The sequence below is a fragment of the Myotis daubentonii genome, chromosome X, assembly GCF_963259705.1.
Source record: "Myotis daubentonii chromosome X, mMyoDau2.1, whole genome shotgun sequence".
Lineage (NCBI taxonomy): Eukaryota > Metazoa > Chordata > Mammalia > Chiroptera > Vespertilionidae > Myotis > Myotis daubentonii.
In genome coordinates, this window is record NC_081861.1 from 59,648,467 (window position 1) to 59,673,055 (window position 24,589).

The following is a 24,589-nucleotide window of genomic DNA, read 5'->3' on the forward strand; positions in this document are numbered from 1 at the left end:
TAAGAAAAGCAAATAATAAGTATAATAAAAAATAAAATAGGCATAAGAAACATCTCTTTGCAGAAATGTTGCCTTCTGAATGAAACATGAGAATTCAGAATGATAACCCTCATCAAATTTCCAATCCTAGCTCAATACTACCTCTTTTGAAAACTCTTTTTCATTTGCCTGCCTAAAATTAATCTCATGTTCTTTGAATTAAAACATATTTTGTTTGTAACATTTATTATAGCAGCTATTACATTCCCTTGTATCACAATAGTTTTCTTATATCCTCTACCAGATAGGGTTTCAGTCTCCAAGAAGCTTACATTTTGGTCATTAATTTTCAATTTCCAAAAGTGGATTCTGTTTTTAACTTTTAAATTTATTTTTTTCTTTCATCTTTTGGGTCTTTCACAGTTCTCTGTAAGAAATAGGTGCTCAGGAGTGTGGCCTTCTCCTCTCCCTGCTATGGTGTGTGCTTGTCCACTGATATCTGTGTACTCTGAAAAGGGGGAAACATCTGGCAAAAATGTCACTTTGCCTGCTGTGTTCAAGGCTCCCATTTGACCAGACATTGTGAATTTTGTTCACACCAACTTGCGCAAAAACAATGGACAGCCCTATGCTGTCAGTGACTTGGCAGATCATCAAACCAGTGCCGAGTCCTGGGATACTGGCAGAGCTGTGGCTCGAATTCCCAGAGTCCGAGGTGGTGGAACTCATCGTTCTGGCCAGGGTGCTTTTGGAAATATGTGTCGTGGGGGCCGCATGTTTGCACCAACCAAAACCTGGCGCCATTGGCACCGCAGAGTAAACACAACACAGAAACGATATGCCATCTGCTCTGCCCTCGCTGACTCAGCCTTACCAGCATTGGTCATGTCTAAAGGTCACCGTATTGAGGAAGTTCCTGAACTTCCTTTGGTGGTTGAAGATAAAGTTGAAGGCTACAAGAAAACCAAGGAGGTTGTTTTGCTTCTTAAGAAACTTAAGGCCTGGAATGATATAAAAAAAAGGTCTATGCTTCTCAGTGAATGAGGGCTGGCAAGGGCGAAATGAGAAACCGTCGTCGTATCCAGCGCAGGGGACCTTGTATCATCTCTAATGAGGGCAACGGTATCATCAAAGCCTTCAGAAACATCCCTGGAATTACTCTGCTTAATGTAAGCAAACTGAACATTCTGGAACTTGCTCCTGGAGGGCATGTGGGCCGTTTCTGCATTTGGACTGAAAGTGCTTTCCGCAAGTTACATGAGCTGCATGGCACTTGGCGTAGAGCTGCCTCCCTCAAGAGTAACTACAACCTTCCCATGCACAAGATGCTCAATACAGACCTTAGCAGAATCTTGAAAAGCCCAGAGATCCAAAGAGCCCTCCGAGCACCACGCACGAAGATTCACAGTAGAGTCCTGAAGAAGAATCCACTGAAAAACCTGAGAATCATGTTGAAGCTAAACCCATATGCAAAGACCATGTGCTGGAACACCATTCTTCAGGCCAAGAGCAACAAGCTTCAGGTGGATAAAGCAGCAGCAGCACTAGAAGCCAAATCAGATGAAAAGGGGGTTCCAGGCAAGAAGCCTGTGGTCGGGAAGAAAGGAAAGAAGGCTGTTGGCCTTAAGAAGCAGAAGAAGCCTTTGGTGGGGAAAAAGGCTGCAGCTACCAAGAAACAAGCAGCTGAGAAGAAGCCCGCAGAAAAGAAACCCACCACAGAAGAAAAGAAAGCTGTGGCATAAACTTACATTTGTTTATGCCATAATGGCCAAATCACTTCGGACAGCTAATTTTCAATAAAAATATGATCAAAGGCAAAATAGAGAGAGAAATAAGTGCTCAATAAATGCTTGACAGTTTGTTAAATATAATTGGTCAGAGTAAATGGAAATTAAAATACCCTCTATGACCCTATAGGGCCTACAGTGTGACTCTGTTCATTGGAGTGTTGTTCTATGTACCTGAAGGCTGTGGGTTCGATTCCTGATCAGGGCACAAGTCTAGTTTGTGGGTTCGATCCCCTGTGGGGGTGCATATGGAGGAGGAGGAGGAGGAAACAATTGATCAATGTTTTTCTCCTACATCAATATTTCTCTCTCTCTTTCGCTCTCTCTCCCTTCCTCTCTCTCTAAAATCAGTAAAACTTATGCTTGGGTGAGGATTACAAAATAAAATAAAATACCCTCTATGTTTGTAGCATCTTTAAAACTTGTTAAAGCTCTGTTGTATTTCATTTGATGCCCACAGTTTCCTTGTAAACAAAGGATTTATTAGCTTTATTAATCTTGTTTGACAGATGAGAAACTTGAGGCACAGAGATTATAAGTGACTTGATCCAAATAACACATCTTGTTGGGAATGTAAATTGATACAGATTTTGTGTAAAGCAATTTCAACATGTATATATCCTTCCTCCCTCCCTTCCTTCTTTCCTTCCTTTTTCTACCTATCTATCATCTTTAAAATATTACTTTTGACTCAGTGAGTCAACTAACAGAAATCTACCATGAAGAAGTAATTTGAAATAGAGTAGTTTTGTGGAGAAATACTCATAACAATGTTACTTATAATAGTGAAAATATGGAGGCAGCTTAAAATGCCCAATAAAAAGGAAGTAGTTAATAAATGATTTAGGTATATAATAAAATATTTTAGTTTTAATATTTTATGTATTTATTTTCAGATTATTTTCTGTTCATATTTTTGTATGGTTAAAATAGTAATTCAGTGTTGTACTGGAATAGAATAGAGATATTGACCAATGGAATAGAATTGAGAGTCTAGAAATATACCCTAATATTTATGGTTAATTTATTTTTGACAAAAAAGCTGTGACAATTCACTGGGTAAAGATTATTATTTTCAACAAATAATGCTGAGACAACTGGATATGCACATATAAAAGAATGAATTTGGACCCCTACATTATACCATACACAAAAATAACTCATAAGGAATCATAGACTTAAATGTAAGAGATAAAAGTATAAAATTCATATAAGAATACATAGGAGTAAATCTTCATGATTTGGGATAGGCAATATTTTCCTAGATTTGACATCAGGAACCTCAGCCATAAAAAAAAAAGACAACCCATAGACTGAAAGAAAATATTTGCAAAATTATATACAGGGTGGGGCAAAAGTAGGTTTACAGTTGTTAATATGGAAAATAATATAATAATTAATAAATAATAATACAAGAATAAACTGTGCTTCACATGCTCACAACTGTTAACCTACTTTTGCCACACCCTGTATATGACCAGGGACTTTCCACAGAACATATAAAGACTCTTACAATTAAAAAGTCATATCTACACAAAATCTTACACATGAATATTCATAAAAGTATTATTAAAAATAGCTAAGAAATGAAAATAAGCCAATTCCCATTGACTGATGAATGGATAAATAAACTAGTGTACTCATTCAATGGAATATTATGCAGTTATAAAAGGAATCAATTACTGATGATGAAAATGTTCTAAAATTAGATTATGGTGATGCTTACACAACTGTGTAAATATACCAAAAACTTGTATACTTAAATGGATAAAGTTTATGGTATATAAATTATATTTCATCAAAGGAGTGTAAAATAGCCTTATGCATTTTCTAGAAATGTTATATTCAATTATCAATATATTGTTAATATATTTTATGCTATATTTCTACAACATTTAAAATGTCTCTATTTCCTACTAATTATAAAAGTTACACATGTTCTTGGGACAAAAATATCAAAAAATATAAAAATGTGTAACATAGAAAATAAAAGTTTTCATATAATCTTATTTTTTCAGAATTCTATCAATAGTTAAAACAACAGTATATTTAAGGCTGCTTAATATTCTGTTGTATGGTTGTACTATATTTTACTCAATTAATTTCATATTACTTTTTATTTAAATAAATTGGAAACAATCTAATAAATACACCTGCTTTGAATATCTTTGTGTAAACACTGTGGTGCAATTGCCCAATTATCTTGTTAGAATAAATTTCTGCAAGTTATTTGATGGTTAAAATGTATGTATACTTGTAATATTTTAAAATTATATACTGCTAAATTTTATCCAAAAATTTTTTTTACTAATTTGTACTCTAATCAACAGTGTTTACAGTGTTTCTGTTCTTTTTTAACTTTTTACAACCCTGGTTATTATTATTTTTCCTTTAAACATCTTTGCTAGTTTGGATAGGTGAAATAGTGCCCTGTTTTAATTTAAAATTACTTTTTAAAGTATATTCTTATTGATTTAAGAGAGGTAGGGAGAGGGAGAGATAGAAACATCAATGAAGAGAGAGAATCATTGATCAGCTGCCCCCCACTGGGGATCTAATGACCTAGGCATATGCCCTGACCATGACCTCCTGGTTCATAGGTTGACACTCAATCACTGAGCCACGCTGGGCTAAAATTATTATTATTATTTTTATTATTATTATTATTTTAAATATATTTTATTGATTTTTTACAGAGAGGAAGGGAGAGGGAGAGGGTGAGGGATAGAGTGCTAAAAACATCTATAAGAGAGAAACATTGATCAGCTGCCTCCTGCATACTCCCTACTGGGGATGTGCCTGCAACCAAGGTACATGCTTTTGACTGGAATTGAACCTGGGACCCTTCAGTTAGCAGGCCGACACTCTATCCACTGAACCAAACCGGTTAGGGCCTAAAATTATTTTTGATTAATAGTTCAGTTGAACACATTTTCATGGATGTTTGGCCATTTCTATTTCTTTATGAATTTCCTGTTTAAGCCCTTTGCTCATTTAAAAATGGAAGTGTTATCTTTTTCTTGATGACCATATTCAATAGAATATTATGAAGCCAATAAAAATGTTTTATGAAGAATTTTTAGTGCTTATTTTCAATGTTAAGTGAAAAAATACAAGCTAAACTATTGTATCAATCCTATCAGCTCAATTAAATAAAATACATTTTGCACTGGGAAATACTAAAAAATGAAGAGTAATCATCTCTAGATGGGAGGTTTAGATAGTGTTTCTTTTCTTTAAATTGTGTATTTTCCCTGTTTTTCTAAGGTGAGCATATATTACCTGTATAAAAAAGCAAAAAAAAAATTTTTTTTCTTTCAAAGCACAGAGCTAGTTTGTGTTTGAAGCAGGACCATCCCCCCATGCTCTGCCCATTTGGATTTTGCATCTAGGAAGCTGTGGTCAGAGGTAGAAGGAGAAACAAGGAAAGGCAAGGAGAGCAAAGGGTATTAAGAACTTTGTAGAAGAAAAAACTTATTCTTAGGAGATGCATGCTGAAGAACTTAGGGTTCAAGTATGACATTTGCAACTTAGGAAATGTATACTGAAATATTTTTTTTTTAAATATATTTTATTGATTTTTTACAGAGAGGAAGGGAGAGAGATAGAGAGTTAGAAACATCGATGAGAGAGAAACATCGACCAGCTGCCTCCTGCACATCTCCTACTGGGGATGTGCCCGCAACCCAGGCACATGCCCCTGACCGGAATCGAACCTGGGACCCTTCAGTCCGCAGGCTGACGCTCTATCCACTGAGCCAAACCAGTTTCGGCAATGTATACTGAAATATTTAGACTGGCACCATACCTGGAGAGAGAGGAGTGCAGGGGAGAGGGAGAAAGGGGAAAATAGAGAGTGAGGGAGAGTGAAGGAGGGATAACGAAGGAAATGTGATGAAATGTTAAAGGATGAAGCTAAGTGAAGGGTATGGTGGCTGCTTGTTGCAGTATTCAATCAACTTTTTATAGCTTTAAAAAGTTTCAAAATAAAGAAGTCAGGGAAATTATGAAAAAAAAAAAAGAAGTGAGTAATCACCTTGCAGATGTTCTGGAGAAATGAATTAGAATGAGCACTAAGAAGAGGCGGTTGAGTCTATGCAATAGGAGAACAATGGAAATATTAAAGAAGTAATTATTTCAGAAGGGCCAGGTGGGGAGAGAGGTAACATCAGATTGCAAAGTTGGTTGGCAAGTGAATAGGGGGCGAGGCAGTCCAGTCAATAGTGAGACTGCAATTCTGAGAATGTAAGCAATAGAAAAAAAGAGAAATGGGAAACTGTCTTGAGAAGCAATAGAATTTTGAAAAACATTACTTTCCACCTCATTATGGATTCCTATTAATATAAAATTAATATTTTACCTTCTATCTCCCCTCCACACATATGCCTTTCCTGATGTATAAATGATGAATTAGGAAACCAATAAAACGAATAAAAGAATAATATGCAGAATGCTACCATCTAGTGTATCCACTGAAAATTACACCTAGCTTTGCTGTCAATTCAGGTGACTTCTCAGAGACTAATTTAGGGCCTTAAGGTTTATGTGTGTGTGATACTTTGTGTAAGCTATGTAGGAGGTGAGTGATATTCTTGGTGCAGCCCCGTGTTTTGGGGACTAATACTTTGATTCCTGAGTTAAATATTTAAAATTGCCATGCAGTCCTAAAATTTGATTTCAAACTAGGAGAGACATTTTACCTCAATAGTGCTTTGGAAATGAAATGGAAACATTTAAGAGGATAAGGGGAGGTCAAAGGCAACCTAAGTACAAGAGTTAAGGGATTATTGTATTTAACTGGGAGAAAGGTGAAGTTACTCTTGAAGTTTCTTTATCACTTTAGAAAACTTCATCAATCTTTGTAGTTAGTCTGAAGTCAAGTGTTACTGGATAATGGTGAAGGTGCACATGTGGGAATTCATGCTTGAGTAATGGTAGACAGAGTAATTTAAGGTAGGCAGGAGCTGGCTCTTAATGGGTGTATAGGATTTCAACAGTCAAAAGATGGGGTGGACAGCAAAAGTTCTGGGCAGAGGGAACATTGAGAACAAAGGCAGAAAAGCACAGGATACCTTTGGAGAAATGGAATCAGTTCCCTTATGTTTAGAGTATTAAATGCATTAGAAGTGTGTGTGTGTGTGGGGGGGGGCAATGGAGGGATAAGGACACATATGTAATACCTTAATCAATAAAGAAAAAATTAATTAGAGGAAAGAGTGGGAGAGAAGGTTATAAAAGTATATTGGCACCTATATGCCTCTCTTCTCTTCCTTCAATAGAGGATTCACTCTTGATAATAGGTAGGGCTTGTCTTTTGTTCCTAAGGTCTTAACACCTGACTGGGTACACAGTAGGGGTTTAATATATTTTGGTCAATTAAACCATTAGCTAATATTGTTGTGCATTTACATCTACTAAGATAAGAGTTTGGCCACGAGAACTACAAATGAGGGTGGATGCTGGGGTTTAGCTACTAGAGGCATAATTCTTGTGCTTGAAATTAGGCAAGCTAACCAACCAGCTAACATTCAGAGCAACACTTCTTAGACTTTAATACAAATCTTGCTAACATGCAAATTCTGATTCCGTACAGCTAGCTGTGGAGAGACCTGTGAGTCTGCATTTCTAATAAGCTTCAAAATGATGCCTAGGTTGCTAGTGTGGAGACCAAACATAGAGCGGCAAGGATCTAAAGGTCCTTCCCAGCCCCCATTCCTTGACCTTTACAGACTCCAGACTCTTAAGTGATTGGACATAACTAAGTATAGCTTATGGAGAAGCTGAAATTTAAAGTATCGCATGAAGATTTTTCTGCTACTGGAATTGTTGAGGTACATTTGGACTGATGGCATCCCACCTGTGTCATTTAAAAATTTTTATTCTTAGATGAGTATGGTTCTATCTGGTTGGAATAAGAGTGTAATGTAGTCTATTTTAAAATAAGGCAAGCCTTTACTCTCCAAATATAGACTTGTCTATTGATCGAACATCCCTTCTGTCTAAATTCCATGTCTGTTTCCTCAGAATTATAAACCTGTGTTTCTCAGGCTAATGGCTCACACAAGGGGCAGTCAAACTCTAGTTACTGGTATTTTGAAAATGATTATTATTATATGAAAAAATATAACTGTGAGAATCAGGGTTGGTAAGGAATAGCCTCCATGATGAAAATTAAAGTGATGGTAAATTGTTGCATATATTAATTGGCTTTTAACTAATTACACAATACCATCTGGCTACATTTTAGCAGCACTATAGGGAGAAAGGCTAGGGTGCTGACTACATGAGTACAGTCTTATCAAGAAAGATGCCAATCTTTAAAGAAACATCAGAAGTTTGCTTTTCTTTTTTCCTCCAAGACTAGATAGACAGATAGATGATGATAGATAGATAGATAGATAGATAGATAGATAGTAAACATAGGCCCAATAATGAGATATTTACACAGCCTGAAGTCTGGAGGCAAAGAGAGGCTTGACCATTCACCTGAAACCTGGCCTTTTATCTTCTCTCAGTGTTTGAAACACCCATCCGCTCAGATTCTCAATGCAGCTTTTCAAGTCCCCTCATCTATCTAGCTTTAGCTTCTGGGAATAGAAAGATCTGTTTAGCAACATTGACCACTTTCATGTATAGCTGATAGAAGAGGTTTTCTGCAGATCTATATCTATATCTATATCTATATCTATATCTATATCTATATCTATCTATATATCTATATACTAGGGGCCCGGTGCACGAAATTCGTGCACTGGGGGTGTGTGGGGGGGAGTGTCCCTCAGCCCAGCCTGCCCCCTCTCACATACTGGGAGCCCTCAGGCGTTGACCCCCATCACCCTCCAATCGCAGGATCGGCCCCTTGCCCAGGCCTGACGCCTCTGGCTGAGGCATCCGGCCCGGGCAGTGGGGACCCACAGCTGCAGCGGCCCCGTGATCGTGGGCTTCGCTTTAGGCCCAGGCAAGGGGCCCCTAGCTCCTGGGACTGCCAGCTTCGACTGTGCCCAGCTCCCATCGCTGGCTCCACCCCTACTTCCTGCTATCACTGGCCAGGGCGGAAAAGGCACCTGATTCTCCAATCATGGCTGGGGGGCAGGGCAAAGGCGGCCCCAGGGCCGCCTTTGCCCTGCCCCCCAGCTCTTAGCTCCCCCCTGGGTTTCCGATCACTGTCAGTGGCAGGGGGCTTCTTCCTGCTTTCCCTTTCGCCTCCCTGCATTGTGCCTACATATGCAAATTAACCGCCATCTTGTTGGCAGTTAACTGTCAATCTTAGTTGGCAGTTAACTGCCAATCTTAGTTGTCAGTTAACTGCCAATCTTAGTTGTCAGTTAACTGCCAATCTTAGTTGGCAGTTAACTGCCAATCGTAGTTGTCAGTTAACTGCCAATCTTAGTTGGCAGTTAATTTGCATATAGCCCTGATTAGCCAATGAAAAGGGTAGCTCGTACGCCAATTACCATTTTTCTCTTTTATTAGTGTTGATATATTAAAATCAAGAACACAAGAAGAAATGAAGGAATTCTACTTTTGCATTTAACTCAATTTTTCTTTCTTTCAAGAGCTAGAGCAATTGTCATGCTTTCTTTTCTACTGAAAGGGTGTGGGCTGTCCTAATCACTAGCACAGCAACCTAAAAACCTCCCTATTTTCTCTGAGAAAGGACTGAGCTCTCACAAGAAGCTAAATGCTCAAATAAAACAAGGCCTTTAGATTCCTGGCTATATTTCAATTGCAATTCTATTGGATTTGAGTGAGTGAAGGGGAAATAAGACATTTGGGGGCTGGCTATATGAATCTGTGCCAGTAACTTGCATTCTGACAAACTCCATTCTTATCAGTGATGCCTGTCCTGCCTTGCAGAACCTGTTTCCCGGAATACTCCCATTTCACAGAGGCCATGAACCATGAACCATATACAACCCCCTGAGGGGGTTGGAAGTTCTGGCGCCAGACAGGCCTCTGGGTATAATCTCACTTCCCCCATCCCAACTCACAAGGCAGGTGGGGGGGGGGGGCGCTTCAAAGCTCGCAAAGGGTCTGGAAGCCTGATCAATATTTGGGGGACAAAAGAACTAAAGGGTATAAAGGGAAAACTTCGTCCATATTCATCACTCAGGATTTGGAGACTGACTCCCCTGAGTCACGGCACTAGTGCAATCTGCTATAAAGGCTACTTTTCTGAATATCCTCTGAGTGCCCGGCTGATTAATTCTCCTGCACCACCTGGAAGCTTATCTGCAACCTGAGGATTCCAAGTGAATGTTAACCCTCCTTCTCTCTTCTCTTCCTTCCTTTTATCTTTCTTTGCTTCCAGATATACATGTTTAAAAATTGCAAAAGAACTACCATGTTTCAAAAAAATTAAATATTACAAGTAGTGAAGGCTCACCATCCCCCCTTTTTAATTACAATATGTTTAGTTAATATCTACCATCTCACATAGTTAATTTTTTTCTGTTGTGGTAAGAACTTTTAAGATCTACTCTCTTAGCAGCTTTCAAATATACAATACAATGTTGTTTACTGTACACTACATCCCCAAAACTTCTTTATCTTTTAACTGGAAGTTTGTACCTTTTGACCACCTTCATTTCTTCTACCCCCACCCCCATTTGGCAACCACCAATCTAGTCTCTATTTAATCCCACTCTCCAGAGGTTAACAATTGTTAATATATTGTATAAATTCAGACTTTTAAAAATCTTTATTGTGGAAAGTATTTCAGTGATGGCGAACCTTTTGAGCTCGGCATGTCAGCATTTTGAAAAACCCTAACTTAACTCTGGTGCCGTGTCACATATAGAAATTTTTTGATATTTGCAACCATAGTAAAACAAAGACATATTTTTGATATTTATTTTATATATTTAAATGCCATTTAACAAAGAAAAATCAACCAAAAAAATGAGTTCGCGTGTCACCTCTGACACACGTGTCAGAGGTTCGCCATCACTGATGTAGGTCCTCCTTTTCCCCCCATTAACTTCTCCCAGCCCGCTCCCATCCCCGCACCCCCCCCCCACCATCCCATTGTTTACACCCACAGGATGAGTGTATAAAAACAAACTATGGTACATTTACGCAATGGACTATTATGCAGCAATAAATTCAGACTTTTAATAAACATATATAAATATATACATTTATTTATATAAATTATTTTAGTTTATAAAAATTGCATATTTATATACTTTTCTATATTTTTAAATTTACCAATATACCATGAATACTTTCCTCATTGCATGACTCCATAGTACCCTAATGTCATAATCTATTTAACTGTTTCCTTATTAACAGAAGTTTCATTTACACAAAAATTTTATATGAGTTATGCTACAACAAATATGCTTGTACGACGCAAGCTTTTTTGTAGCATAAATTCCTAGACCACTTACCAATTCTGGGTATTTCAATCCTTTAATTTTGTTGCCAGTTTGAAAAATCATATGTTAGTGTTGTTTTAATTTCATTCATAGTTGGTGAAACTGAGAGCCTTTTTATATGTTTGATGGCTATTTATATTCTTTCTTTTGAAGGACCTGCTTCTACCAGGAAATGCAGAGGGCAAACAAGCCTGGTCTTGTGACAGAGCTTTGGTAATGAGAAAAGTGTATTACCTATGCTTAGAAAAATAAAAAGACGAGTGTTTATTTTTTTAGAAGTACAAATATGCTGCTTTAAATGGTAAAAACTGAAAGGAAAGTAGAATGGGTCACTTTTAAGGAAACACAGATAAGTTTCATAGTATATTTAAGAGACAATAAGTCAATTGAGCAGAAGAAAACATGGTGTGATAAGACTGCTGGAGAAACTGGCAGTGTAATTCTAACCATCCATCTATTTGTTCATACTCAACATTTCTGAGCACCTATAATGTGGGTACCAGTGGTGAACAAAGATCCTAGTCTCTGAAGTAAAACTGATTGAGTTTGAATTTTGGCTCCATCTCTATGTATACGTGATCTGTGCAAATCCCTCCATGTATTTGTGTTGCAGTTTCCTCATCTGTAAAATGGATATAATAATAGTATATACCTCATAGGGATGGTGAGAGGATTAAATGAGATAATGCAAGTAAAGTTCTATGCACAGAGTAAGCACCTAATGAGGCTTATATTTACAATTCTTGGCAAATGAGTTGCTGTTTTCCTTTCCAAAATCAACTCTGAAGAAATTATAGAAGCCAGAGTGAAAGATAGATTCCAGGAACAACAGCAACCACAACAAAAACACTGTGAAGAACCTCTGAGGATACTGAAAGCTGCCTTGAACTGGTGTGTGTAGAAGGTAGATAGTTGTAGCTTGTTGTAGGCATCAGATAGGATATGGTAGAAAGAAATCTTTTAGAGCTCTACTGCTGCCTCTCCACTGTGTACCCTTAGCATAATTACTACTTGCTTTACTCATTATAGAAATCAGCTGCAAAAGCCCAAATTGCTGTGTCAACATGCTAATGTACAGATGGGAAATATAAAAGTCCTGACTTTTGAGCATCAGGATGGACTAATCAGTTGCCCTCTGGTGTTCATTTATCCACCTCTCCACCTCAAAATTATTAGATCTGATGGATTGCTACTCAAGGTGACTGACTGAAGGAGTTGCCTCATGAGGTGCCAGGATATAGGAGTAACACTAGTTCTGTGATATCTAGGGCTCTTCACTTGGACTAGACTAGGATGTGGCCTTGGGCCCTTCCTTAATATACGTATATTAGATGCAGTATCTGATACCCTCAGGAAACAGGAATTAGCATACCTAGGCTTCTGAGAAGGATGGATAACTGCTATGGAAAGACAGGAAATTGGATGATATATAACATCCATTGCAGAATTATTAGAATAGAAAGGCAAATAATTTAAAATATGCAAGGTAAATATATTTAAGGAGTTAAGGTATAAATCAGTAATCTCTACACTAATAAAAGAGAAACATGGTAATTGGTGTACGACCGCTACCCTTCCCATTAGCTAATCCCCCTGTCACTCACAGAGTAGGGCCGAGACATGCAAATTAACTGGCAGCCAAGATGGCGGCCGGCAGCCAGGCAACTGATGCAAACAGGGAGGCTTGCTTGCTTCAGTGACGGAGAACTCCAACGTTCCCCGCCTGACTTGCCGGCCTCTCAGCTGCAACTCTCAGCAACTATGTTGCGAATAAAGAAGCTAAAAAACCCCCAGAAACCTGCTTTACTCAGCGGAGCTTCAGCCAGCCGGACCACAACATTGTATCAAATACAGACGGTAAACAAAGGCCAGAAACCTGTTTTCAGCAGCCGAGGCCTCAGAGCTAAAGCTGGCCCAGAATAAAAAAAAAAAAAAAAGAAAAAGAAAAAATGGAGCAGTTGGGAGCTTCAGTCCCAGCCTGAAAACAGCCCTCAGCCCCTCAGCCAGACTGGCCAGGCACCCCAGTGGGGACCCCCACCCTGAAGGGTGTGTGACCAGCTGCAAACAGCCATCATCCCCTCACCCAGGCTGGCCAGGCACCCCAGTGGGGACCCCCACCCTGGTCCAGGACACCCTTCAGGGCAAACCAGCCAGCCCCACCCATGCACCAGGCCTCTACCCTATATACGAAAAGGGTAATATGCCTCCCAGCACTGGGATCAGCGGAGCCGTGAGGCCTCCTGGCACCAGGATCAGTGTGACAGGGGGCAGCGCCCAAACCCCTTGATCGCCCTGCAGCTCTGTGTGTGACAGGGGGCAGGGCCCCAACCCCCCAATCGGCCCTACCCTGAGAGTGACTGAGGGTGGCATCACAACCTCCCGATCGCCCTGCTCTGTGCATGACAGGGGAAGGCGCCCCAACTCCCCAATCGGCCCTGCTCTGAGCCCGAACCAGGGGCTGCACCTAGGGATTGGGCCTGCCCTCTGCCACCCGGGAGCAGGCCTAAGCCAGCAGGTCGTTATCTCCTGAGGGGTCCCACACTGCAAGAGGGCACAGGCCGGGCTGAGGAACTCCCCCTTCCCCTGAGTACACAAATTTTTGTGCACTGGGCCTCTAGTATGAAATAAGATAATTTAACAAGGATCAAATGGAAAATATTAGTCACAAGATACTTATTTACAATTTTTGACACTTCATTTCTTTGTGTAGACCTCAGTTTCCATCTCATGTCAGCCTGAAAATATTGCTTTATATTACTTTTTAAATGAATTGCTATTTTAGAATACATTTAGGCTTACCAAAAAAATTTACAAAGATAGTACGGATAGTTTCCATGTACCCTGAATTCTCTTTCTCTTATTGTTAATATCTTATGTATGATAGTAGTATCATTAGTATGATATATTTATGTAGGCTAGCTACATAAATTACTTGGAATTCTTTTATATGGGAGGTTTGTATGTTATCCTTAATTTATTTGTTTACTAAATCATTTATTTATATCATTATGAATGTATGGATATTTATTTTATACTTTGGATTATAATCCAATACTATTTTATTTTCTTCTTAAAACTTTTCCAACTTTGGCTATTGTTCGCCCCCTGCCCCCCCAGTTTTTTGCTATGTCCCATTGACTTGGCTCCATCATTTTAAAACATTTTTTTTTCACTTTCTGATGCTACAAGATACTCTAGAGTCTAGGCTCATCTTGTATATTTCTAGCTCTAACCCTAGAGTCAACCATTTCTCCAAGGAGCCCTGGTTATTTTTATTGTATAGTGATATCAGAAACCAAGATCTAGGTACTGGGTGAAACATTTCTTGTTGTGCAGGTTTGCTGGTGAAAAATTATCTCAGCCTTGATTTGCCTGACACAGTATTTATTTAACCTTTATTTTCAAAGTATTTTCCCCCTTGGGTATAGAATTCTTTTGCAGCTTACATTATTTCTGATAAGAAGTCAGTATTTACCTTTTCCTTTATTCCTTTACATGTAAGGTGGTGTATTTTTTCCTCTGGCTGCATTTAGGATGTTTTTCCATGTACTTGGTTTTCAGCACCTTGATTATGATGTGCCTGGTGTGGTTTTCTCTCTCTTTATACTGTAGAGTTTTTTTTTTTGATTTGTGAATTCAGAGTTATCACATCGGAAAACTTTCAGCCTTTATTTCTTCCAATATTTTCTCTGAACTTCCATCCTGGCATTCCAATTACTAGTACATATAGGTTAGACCACTTGATATTGACCCACATGTCACTGAGACTCTGGTTATCTTATTCTACACTCCCCCGCCCACCACTTTATGCTTTGATTTGGGTAGTTTCCTTTGCTATGTTCAAATTTCACTTCTTTTCTGTAGTGTCTAATCTCCTGTCAGTCCCATCCAGTAAACTTTTCACTTCAAATATTGTAATTTTCAACTCGAGTAGTTTTGCTTGGTTGTTGCTTATATTTCCCATTTCTTTCCTCATTATGTCAATGTTTTCCTTTAAGCTCAGGATCACATCTTAATAGCTAGCTATTCTAACATTTTATCTGCTAATCCCATCCTCTCTGTCATTTCTGTGTCTTTTACTAATGTTTGATATTTCTCCTGCTTATGTATCATATTTACCTTCTTCTTCACCTGTCTAGTAATTTTTTTATTGGATGATGAATATTGTGACTGTTTTGTTGTCAGTGCCTGGCTTTTGCTGTCTTATTTTAAAGAACATTGAATTTTGTTTTGGCAAGCAGTTAAGTCACTTCCAGGACAGCTTCAAACTTTCAAAGCTTGTTTACAAGGTTAATTATGGTTAGGTGTAAGATAGGCTTTACTGTAGGGTTAAGTTAACATTATTATTAAGGTGTGATCATTCTGGGGCCTCTACTTAAATTACTGAGTCCTCAATAATATTTCTCCATGCTGGCTGATTGGAGCTCAAGCATTCCTAGCCCTGGATGAGCTCTGGGAACTGTTTAGCTTACAGCTTCGCAGCAGTTGTTCTTTGCCCATCCTCATTGGAGTTTCACTGTGCATGTACAACAATATGTATCAAATATTAAGGGAACCCTTACATCAATTTGTAGAATTTTTTTTCTTTGTCTGGCTACCTCCTCTCTAGTACTCTGCTACACTAATTATAGCTGCCTTGGCCTCCCTAAACTCTGATCTCTGTCTTAAGTCAGCAAGATCACTGTGCTCTGTTTGAGCTTTCCATTCCATGCTGTGGTCTAGAAATTGCCTCCAGGCAGCAAGCTTGGACAATCACAGAGATAACCTCATTTGTTTCCCTTGTTTCAAAGTTCACAGTCCTGCAGTGTCTGTTGTCTATTATCTGAAAACAATTTTTTCCTATATTTTTTCCAGTTTTCTACTTAGTTATGTTAAGAGGACAAGTCTAGTGCCAGTTACTTAGTCATGGATAGAAGTGGAAATTCTACTCATCCTATTTAATAAAAGAGTAATATGCAAATTGACAATCACTTCAACACACAAGATGGCCGCCCCCATGTGGACACAAGATGGCCAGCAGGGGAGGGCAGTTAGGGGCGGTTGGGAGCTTCAGGACACCCTTCAGGGCAAGGGCAGTTGGGGGGAACCAGGCCTGCAGGGGAGAACAGTTAGGGGCAACCACACTGGCAAGGGAGGGAAGTTAGGGGTGACCGGGCCAGCAGGGGAGGGCAGTTGGGGGCTACCATACCTGCAGGGGAGGACAGTTAGGGGTGACCAGGCCAACAGGGGAGGGCAGTTAGGGGTGACCAGGTTGGCAGTGAGGGGCAATTGGGCTGGCAGGGGAGCAGTTAGGTGTTGGTCAGGCTGGCAGGGGAGTGGTTAGGGGCACTCAGGCAGGCAGGCAGCTGAGTGGTTGGGAGCCAGCAGTCCTGGATTGTGTTTAGGTCCAGTGGGATCAGGCCTAAACAGGCAGTCGGACATCCCTCGAGGGGTCCCAGATTGGAGAGGGTGCAGGCTGGGCTGAGGGACCCCCCCCCCAGCACGAATTTCATGCACTGGGCCTCTAGTAAAAATATAATAGTGGAAATGAAAACTATGACTGATAGAATCAACATCAGGATGAATGTAGCTAACAAACAAATTAGTGAGTTAAAGATAAAATTGTGGAACTTCCCAGAAGTCAGCAGGGAAGATAAGGAAATATAAAATATAAAGGAAAATCTAAGGGCTATGGAGATGGAAATAAGTTTCAACATGAAATAAAAGGAGTCCAGGAAATAGAGAAGATAAAAAAATAGAGAAGTAACTGCTTTAAGAAATAATGAAGATACTTTTTTTTTTTTTTGGAATTGATATATAATGAAAGACTTCATGTTGAAAAGAGTCATAGAGTGCCAAGAAGGAAAACCTATACTAGAAACTCTACAGTGAACATTAAGAGCATCAAATAAACAATTCTAAAAGCATCCTGAAAGAACACACAGCACACCTACAAAGGTAAAAGCATCAGATTGATCAATGTCAATATTAGATGTAAGAAGAAATTAGAGTATTCTTGGTAAGATGAATAGGAGAGCTTCACAGAAAAAAACAAAACAAAACAACAGCCTTGGATGGAGGAAAACCAGAGAAAGAACTGAATTGATCAAAAGCCTCCACAGCCATAGTTTAATGGTGTAAAAGGTCTTGTGTATATTTCTTCTAGGGCAGAAAATTAGGCATAATTCCCCCCTACTGAATCATCTTCTTCTCTGCAGTTAGAATTATTCCATTTTGCATTTGTCTTGTACTTGTATTTTATACATTGCAAGTTGCTTTAATATTCATTACCACATTTTAACTTTGTGGAAGTGGAAGATTAAGTGTTATTGTGTTTAGGTGGTGGTATTTGCCCCATTGTAAAGACAAGAAAGTTTAGACCCCTTAAGGCAGCGGTTCTCAACCTGTGGGTCGCAATCCCTTTGGGGGTCAAACGACCCTTTCACAGGGGTCGCCTAAGACCATCGGAAAACACATATATAATTACATATTGTTTTTGTGATTAATCACTATGCTTTAATTATTTTCAATTTGTAACAATGAAATTGGGGGTCATCACAACATGAGGAACTGTATTAAAGGGTCGTGGCATTAGGAAGGTTAAGAATCACTGCCTTAAGGTCATGGTGAAAAAGCCAGACCTTTTTCTAACTCTAACTCTCTAACTCTCAGATGTCTGCTGTTTCTTCAACATAGTGAAGGATCATAAAAGTTCAGGTGTGCTCGATGGTCATGAACTTATTTGCCAAGTGGACCTTGCTTGAAAAGGCCTTTTGACTGGGACAGGCACTATCAAGTGAAGAGGGGACGGTTATATTTCCACTATTATATTTTATGAGAGGCCACCCATGAGAAGTCTGTGTTCTGCTATATTTGGCTTCTGTATTGTGATTGTCCTCAGCTCTGAGATATGATTCAATAATGAAAAAAAATCTCTTTTCCCACTTGGAGTTCTTGTTAGTCATTTATGTGGATAAGGTTTTATTGGGATAATTATTGTAAATGTGGCACACATGAAAAGTGGCTCCAATTCATTTTTAGAGCATAAATGTATGATAATGAATTTCATGGCAACTCACACAAATCTCCTTGCCCTGAAAGCTACCAGCAGGAGAGACATTACTGTCTGTCAGATAAATGACAGAGAGGAAGAAACCCCTACTCTAATTTTTTCTTTGCTAAATATGAAGTGCTTCTTTCCCATGGAGCTCATAAAGACCCTTCACATTGTCAGCTATACATGAACATTCTTTTTACCAACTACCCTAAGGTTGTAAAACTCCCAGTGAAGGAACAAAAAGAGCACAATAATTCTAAGAAACCGGAGGAATGCTGTAGTCCCAATACTTCCTAATTAGAGAGGAATGAAATCATGAGTGTAGCAGCGTGTCAGGCCCATGGCTAGTCTCCCCTTTAGAAGGGTGGTGAGCTGCAGAGAACATGCTCTGTCAATGTAGAATGTGTTCTCCTACTTTGTGACTATGCTTTCACTTGTGTCTCCATTTAAATGGTGTGCTCTTTGAGAATCTGGCAATCCCTGTCTACACTTCTCTCTCTCTCTCTCTCTCTCTCTCTCTCTCTCTCTCTCTCTCTCCCTCTCTACAGGAAAACCTTCATGCTATGAAAGCACAAGCCCTTGCATAGTCCATTGACATAGAAATAAAGATGGATGGGGCCTGAATTTCTAAGATGGAGCTCCAAATGTAAAAGGCGATTGAAGTGGGCCACAGAAAATGAATCATTTGTACAGCTGAGTCTGAAAAACTTTTAGTAATAGCTAATTTATATCGTTATACCCTTTGCAATTTTAAGATTTGAATTTTATTGTGCTTTAACTCTTTTTTTAAATTTTGTTTTATTGCTTAAAGTATTAAAAAGAGTATTATATATGTCTCCTTTTTTTCCCCTTCTTGACATTCCCCAGGCTTCCCCTATCCCCCTGTGTCTTATGTCCATTGGTTATGCTTATATGCATGCATACAAGTCCTTCGGTTGATCTCTTACCCCTGCTCCTGCCCCCCAACCCTCCCCAGCCTTCCCACTGTATTTTGATAGTCTGTTTGATGCTGCTCTGCCTCTGTATCTATTTTTGTTCATAAGTTTATAATGGTCTTTATTATCCATAAATGAGTGAGATCATGTGGTGTTTTTCTTTCATTGACTGGCTTATTACACTCAGCATAATGCTCTCCAGTTCAATCCATGACGTTGCAAATGGTAAGAATTCCTTCTTTTTTACAGCAGCGTAGTATTCCATTCTGTAGATGTACCACAGTTTTCTAATCCATTCATCTGCTGATGGGCATTTAGGCTGATTCCAGATCTTTGCTATGGTGAATTGTGCTGCTATGAACATAGGGGTGCATATATCCTTTCTGGTTGGTGTTTCTGGTTTCTTGGGATATATTCCTAGAAGTGGGATCACTGGGTCAAATGGGAGTTCCATTTTTAACTTTTTGAGGAAACTCCATACTGTCTTCCATAGTGGTTGCACCAGTCTGCATTCCCACCAGCAGTGCAGAAAGGTTCCTTTTTCTCCACATCCTCTCCAATACTTGCCATTTGTTGATTTGTTGATGATAGCCATTCTGACAGGTGTGAGATGGTACCTCATTGTTTTGATTTGCATCTCTCGGATGATTAGTGACTTTGAGCATGTTTTCATATGTCTCTTGGCTTTCCAAATGTCCTCTTTTGAAAAGTGTCTATTTAGGTCCTTTGCCCATTTTTTGATTGGATTGTTTATCTTCCTTTTGTTAAGTTGTATGAGTTTCCTATAAATGTTGGAGATTAAACCCTTATCGGTGATAACATTGGCAAATATGTTCTCCCATGCAGTGGGCTTTTTTGTTGTTTTGTTGATGGTTTCTTTTGCTGTGCAGAGCTTTCTATTTTGATGTAGTCACACTTGATTATTTTCTCTTTAGTTTCCAATGTCCTAGGAGCAGTATCAGTGAAGAAATTGCTTCAGCATATGTCCGAGATTTTGTTACCTTTGGATTCCTCTAGTATTTTTATGGTTTCCCATCTTACATTTAAGTCCTTTATTCATTTTGAGTTTATTTTTGTGTATGGTGTAAGTTAGTGGTCTAGTTTCATTTTTCTGCATGTATATGTCCAATTTTCCCAACACCATTTATTGAAGAGACTGTCTTGATTCCATTGTATATTCTTGCCTCTTTTCTCAAATATTAATTGAGCATATTGGTTTGGGTCGATTTCTGGGTTCTCCATTCTATTCCTTTGATCTATATGTCTGTTCTTGTGCCAGTATCAGGCAGTTTTGAGAACAGTGGCTTTTTAATAGAGCTTGATATCTAGTATTGAGATCCCTCCTACCTTGTTCTTCTTTCTCAGGATTCCTGCAGCTATTCAGGGTCTTTTTTTATTCCAGATGAATTTTTGGAGCGTTCGTTCTAGGTCTGTGAAATATGGCGTTGGTATTTTAATGGGAAGTGCATTGAAGTTATAGATTGCTTTGGGTAGTATGGACATTTTAATGATGTTGATTCTACCAATCCATGAACACAGTATGTTCTTCCATCTGTTTATGCCTTCCTCTATCTCTTTTTTCAACATCCTGTAGTTTTCTGAGTAGAGGTCTTTTGCTTCTTTAGTTAAGTTTATTCCTAGGTAGCTTAATTTTTTTGGTGTGATGGTAAATGGGATTGCTTTTTTAGTCTCTCTTTCTGGAAGTTCACTATTGGTGTATAGAAATGCCATAGATTTCTTGGCTTTAATTTTGTATCCTGCTACATTGCCGAATTCATTTATCAAGTCTAATAGTTTTTTGATGGAGCCTTTAGGGTTTTTTAGGTACAATATCATGTCATCTGCGAATAAGGACAGTTTTACTTCTTTTCCAATTTGGATGCCTTTTATTTCTTCTTCTTGTCTAATTGCAATGGTTAATACTTCCAGTACTATGTCGAACATGAGTGGTGAGAGTGGGCATCCCTGTCTTGTTCCTGTTCTTAAGGGAATGGTTTTAGGTTTTGCCCATTGAGTATGATGTTGGCTGTGGGTTTGTCATATATGGCTTTTATTATGTTGAGGTATGATCCTTCAATTCCCACCTTGCTGAGAGTTTTTATCAAAAATGGGTGTTGGATTTTGTCAAATGCTTTTTCTGCATCAATTGATATGACTATGTGTGGTTTTTTTTTCTCTCAATTTGTTTATGTGATGTATCACGCTTATTGATTTGCGGATATTGTACCATCCTTGCATCCCTGGGATAAATCCTACTTGGTCATGGTGTATGATCTTTCTGATGTACTGCTGGATCCAATTTGCTAAGATTTTGTTGAGAATTTTGGCATCTATGTTCATGAGGGATAGTGGCCTGTATGTCTCTTTCATTATGTTGTCTTTATCTGGTTTTGGTATTCGGGTGATGCTGGCTTCATAGAATGAGCTTGTATTCTTGCATCTTTTGACAAAGTCTGAGGAGGATAGGTTTTAGGTCTTCCTTGTATGTTTGGTAAAACTCCCCTGTGAAGCCCTCTGGCCCCGAGCTTTTGTTTGCTGGAAGCTTTTTGATGACTGCTTCAATTTCTTCCATAGTTATTGGCCTATTGAGATTTTTAGATTCTTCCTGATTAAGTTTTGGAAGGTTGTATTTTTCTAGGAATATGTCCATTTCCTCCAGGTTGTCTAGTGTGTTGGAGTAGAGTTGTTCATAGTATTTTCTAACAATCCTTTATATTTCTATGGGGTCTGTTGTTATTTCTCCTCTTTCATTTCTGATTTTGTTTATTTGGGTCCTCTCTCTTTGTTTCTTGGTGAGCCTGGCTAGAGGTGTATAAATCTTGTTTATCCTTTCAAAGAACCAGCTCTTGGTTTTGTTGATCTTTTGTATTGTTTTTTTTGGTGTCTATGTCATTTATCTCTGCTCTGATCTTTGTTATCCTTCCTTCTGCTTACAGTGGGCTTTTTTTGTTGCTCTCTTTCTAACTCTTTGAGTTGTAGGGTTAGGTCATTTATTCTCATTGTTTCTTGTTTATTGCAGTAGGCTGTAGAGCTATGAACTTCCCTCTCAAGACTGCTTTCGCTGTGTCCCACAGGTTTTTGGATTGCTGTGTTTTCATTGTCGTTTGTTGCCATGATGTTTTTTATTTCTTCTTTGATCTCACTGGTAACCTAGTCGTTGTTTAATAGCATGCTATTTAGTCTCCATGTGTTTGATTTTTCTGGATTGTTTTTGTTGTAGTTAATTTCCAGTTTTATGCCTTTGTGGTCTGAGAAGATGCTTGATATGATTTCAATTTTCTTGAATTTGAAGAGACTTTGTCTGTGACCCAAAATATGGTCAATCTTTGAAGATGACAAATGTGCACTTGAGGAGAATGTATATTCTGTGGATTTGGGGTGAAATGTTCTGAAGATGTCAATTAATCCCATCTGATCTACTGAGTCATTGAGGATTGATGTTTCTTTGCTGAGTTTCTGTTTAGAGGATTTGTCCAGTGGTGATAATGGGGTGTTAAGGTCCCCTACTATGATTGTATTGCTGACAATCTCTCCCTTGATCTCCTCCAGAAGATTTCTTATGTATTTGGGTGCTCCTATATTGGGTGCATATATATTTACCAGAGTTATTTCTTCTTGTTGGACTGCTCCCTTTAGTATTATGAAGTGGCCTTCTTTATCTCTTTTTATGTCCTTCACTTTGAGATCTAATTTGTCAGATATAAGTATTGCTACCCCGGCTTTTTATTTCACTTCCATTGGCCTGAAAAACCTTTTTCCATCCCTTTACCATCAGTCTGTGTGCGTCTTTTTTTCTGAGGTGGGTTTCCTGTAGACAGCAGATATATGGGTCATGTTTTCTTATCCACTCATTTACCCTATGCCTTTTGACTAGGGCCTTTAATCCATTTACATTTAAAGTTATTATTGATAGAAACTTGTTAGTCACCATTTTTGTTCTTTACTGCTGCATTCCTTCTTTGTTTCCTATTTTTTCTATTTACAGCAGACCCTTTAGCATTTCTTGCATTGCTGGTTTTGTTGTAATAAACTCATGTAGACCATTTTTGTCTGTGAAGCTCCTGATTTGACCCTCAATTTTGATTGATAGCCTCGCTGGGTACAGTATTCTTGGATTCAGACCCTTCCTTTTCATGACTTTGTATATTTCATTCCATTCCCTTCTTGCCTGATGTGTTTCTGTTGAGAAATTGGTCGCTAGTCTGATGGGGGATCCTTTGTAGGTAACTTTCTGTCTCTCTCTGGCTGCTTTTAAGATTCTTGCTTTGTCGTTGGTGTTTGCCAATTTAATTATTATGTGCCTTGGCGTCAGTCTTTTCTGGTTCATTTTGTTTGGGACTCTGAGCTTCTTGGATTTGCATGAGGTTTTTTCTTCCTTATATCAGGGAAATTTTCTGTTTCTATTTTTTCAAACGTGTTTTCTATTCCTTGCTCAGTTTCCTCTCCCTCTCGCACCCCTGTTATTCGGATGTTGTTTTGTTTAGTGTTGTCCCAGAGTTCTCTTATGCTCTTCTCCTGCTTTTTAATTTTCTTTCTAGAAGCTGTTCTGTTTGGGTATTTTTTCCTACCTTGCCTTCTAGCTCGCTGATTCCGTCCTCTGCTTCTTCTAGTCTACTGTTGATGCTTTCTATTGAGTTCTTTATAGCAGTGATGTCATTTTTCATTTCTTCTTGGTTTCTCTTTATTTCCTCTTGGTTCTTCTTCATTTCCTCTTGGTTCCTACATATATTGTTGAATTTGTCTTCCATTTTTTTTCATCCACCTTATGGCCATTTCTCTGAATTCTTTCTCTGACAGGTTGCTTGCCTCCATTGCCTCCATTTCGTTTACTTCCTTTTCTGATGATGCCTGTTTTTCTTTCATATGTGGGTTGGTTCTTTGTTTCACCATGATCTCTCTTCTCCGGGTGTTTGGTTATGTAGTTTTCTCTTTGCTGCGTTGATTTAAAGGCACAAAATACAACACAACAAGGCACAACGTACAAGGCACTGAACAAAATGTATTCATGATATTAACAACCCCAAATAAAGGTGACCACCCGAGCAAAGAGAATTAGGAGATAAAAAAGAAAAAAAGAGAAAAAGATTAAAGAGAAAAAGAAAAAACAAAAAGGAGTGCCAAAATGAGATTTGGAAAAGGGAGAGAAGAAAAAAGAAAAAAAAAGTAAGAAAGAGAATGAAATAGAGGTAGGGAAGAGGCTATTTGTATGGGGAGAAAACTCTAATAGAACCCTAACTAATCCCAACAAATTCCAGCAGCAGATCCCTGGTGATTAATGCAAACTACAAACAACCACTAATATCAAGCAAGGCAAGGGAAAACAGAAGCACAAAAATAACCAGAGAAAGAAAAAATAAGCAAAACAGAAAAATGAAAATGAAAAACAAAACAATCTCCCAAACAAGCATAAAAAAAGCAATATACTCAAAATCAAGCAAACACCAGCAAAACAACAGAGAGAGAGAAAAAAAA

General features: G+C 38.6%; 1 pseudogene; it reads left to right on the forward strand.

The window, feature by feature from the left end:
• Positions 1 to 431: 431 nt before the first annotated feature.
• LOC132223783 (large ribosomal subunit protein uL4-like) lies at positions 432 to 1,798 on the forward strand (annotated as a pseudogene).
• Positions 1,799 to 24,589: the final 22,791 nt, after the last annotated feature.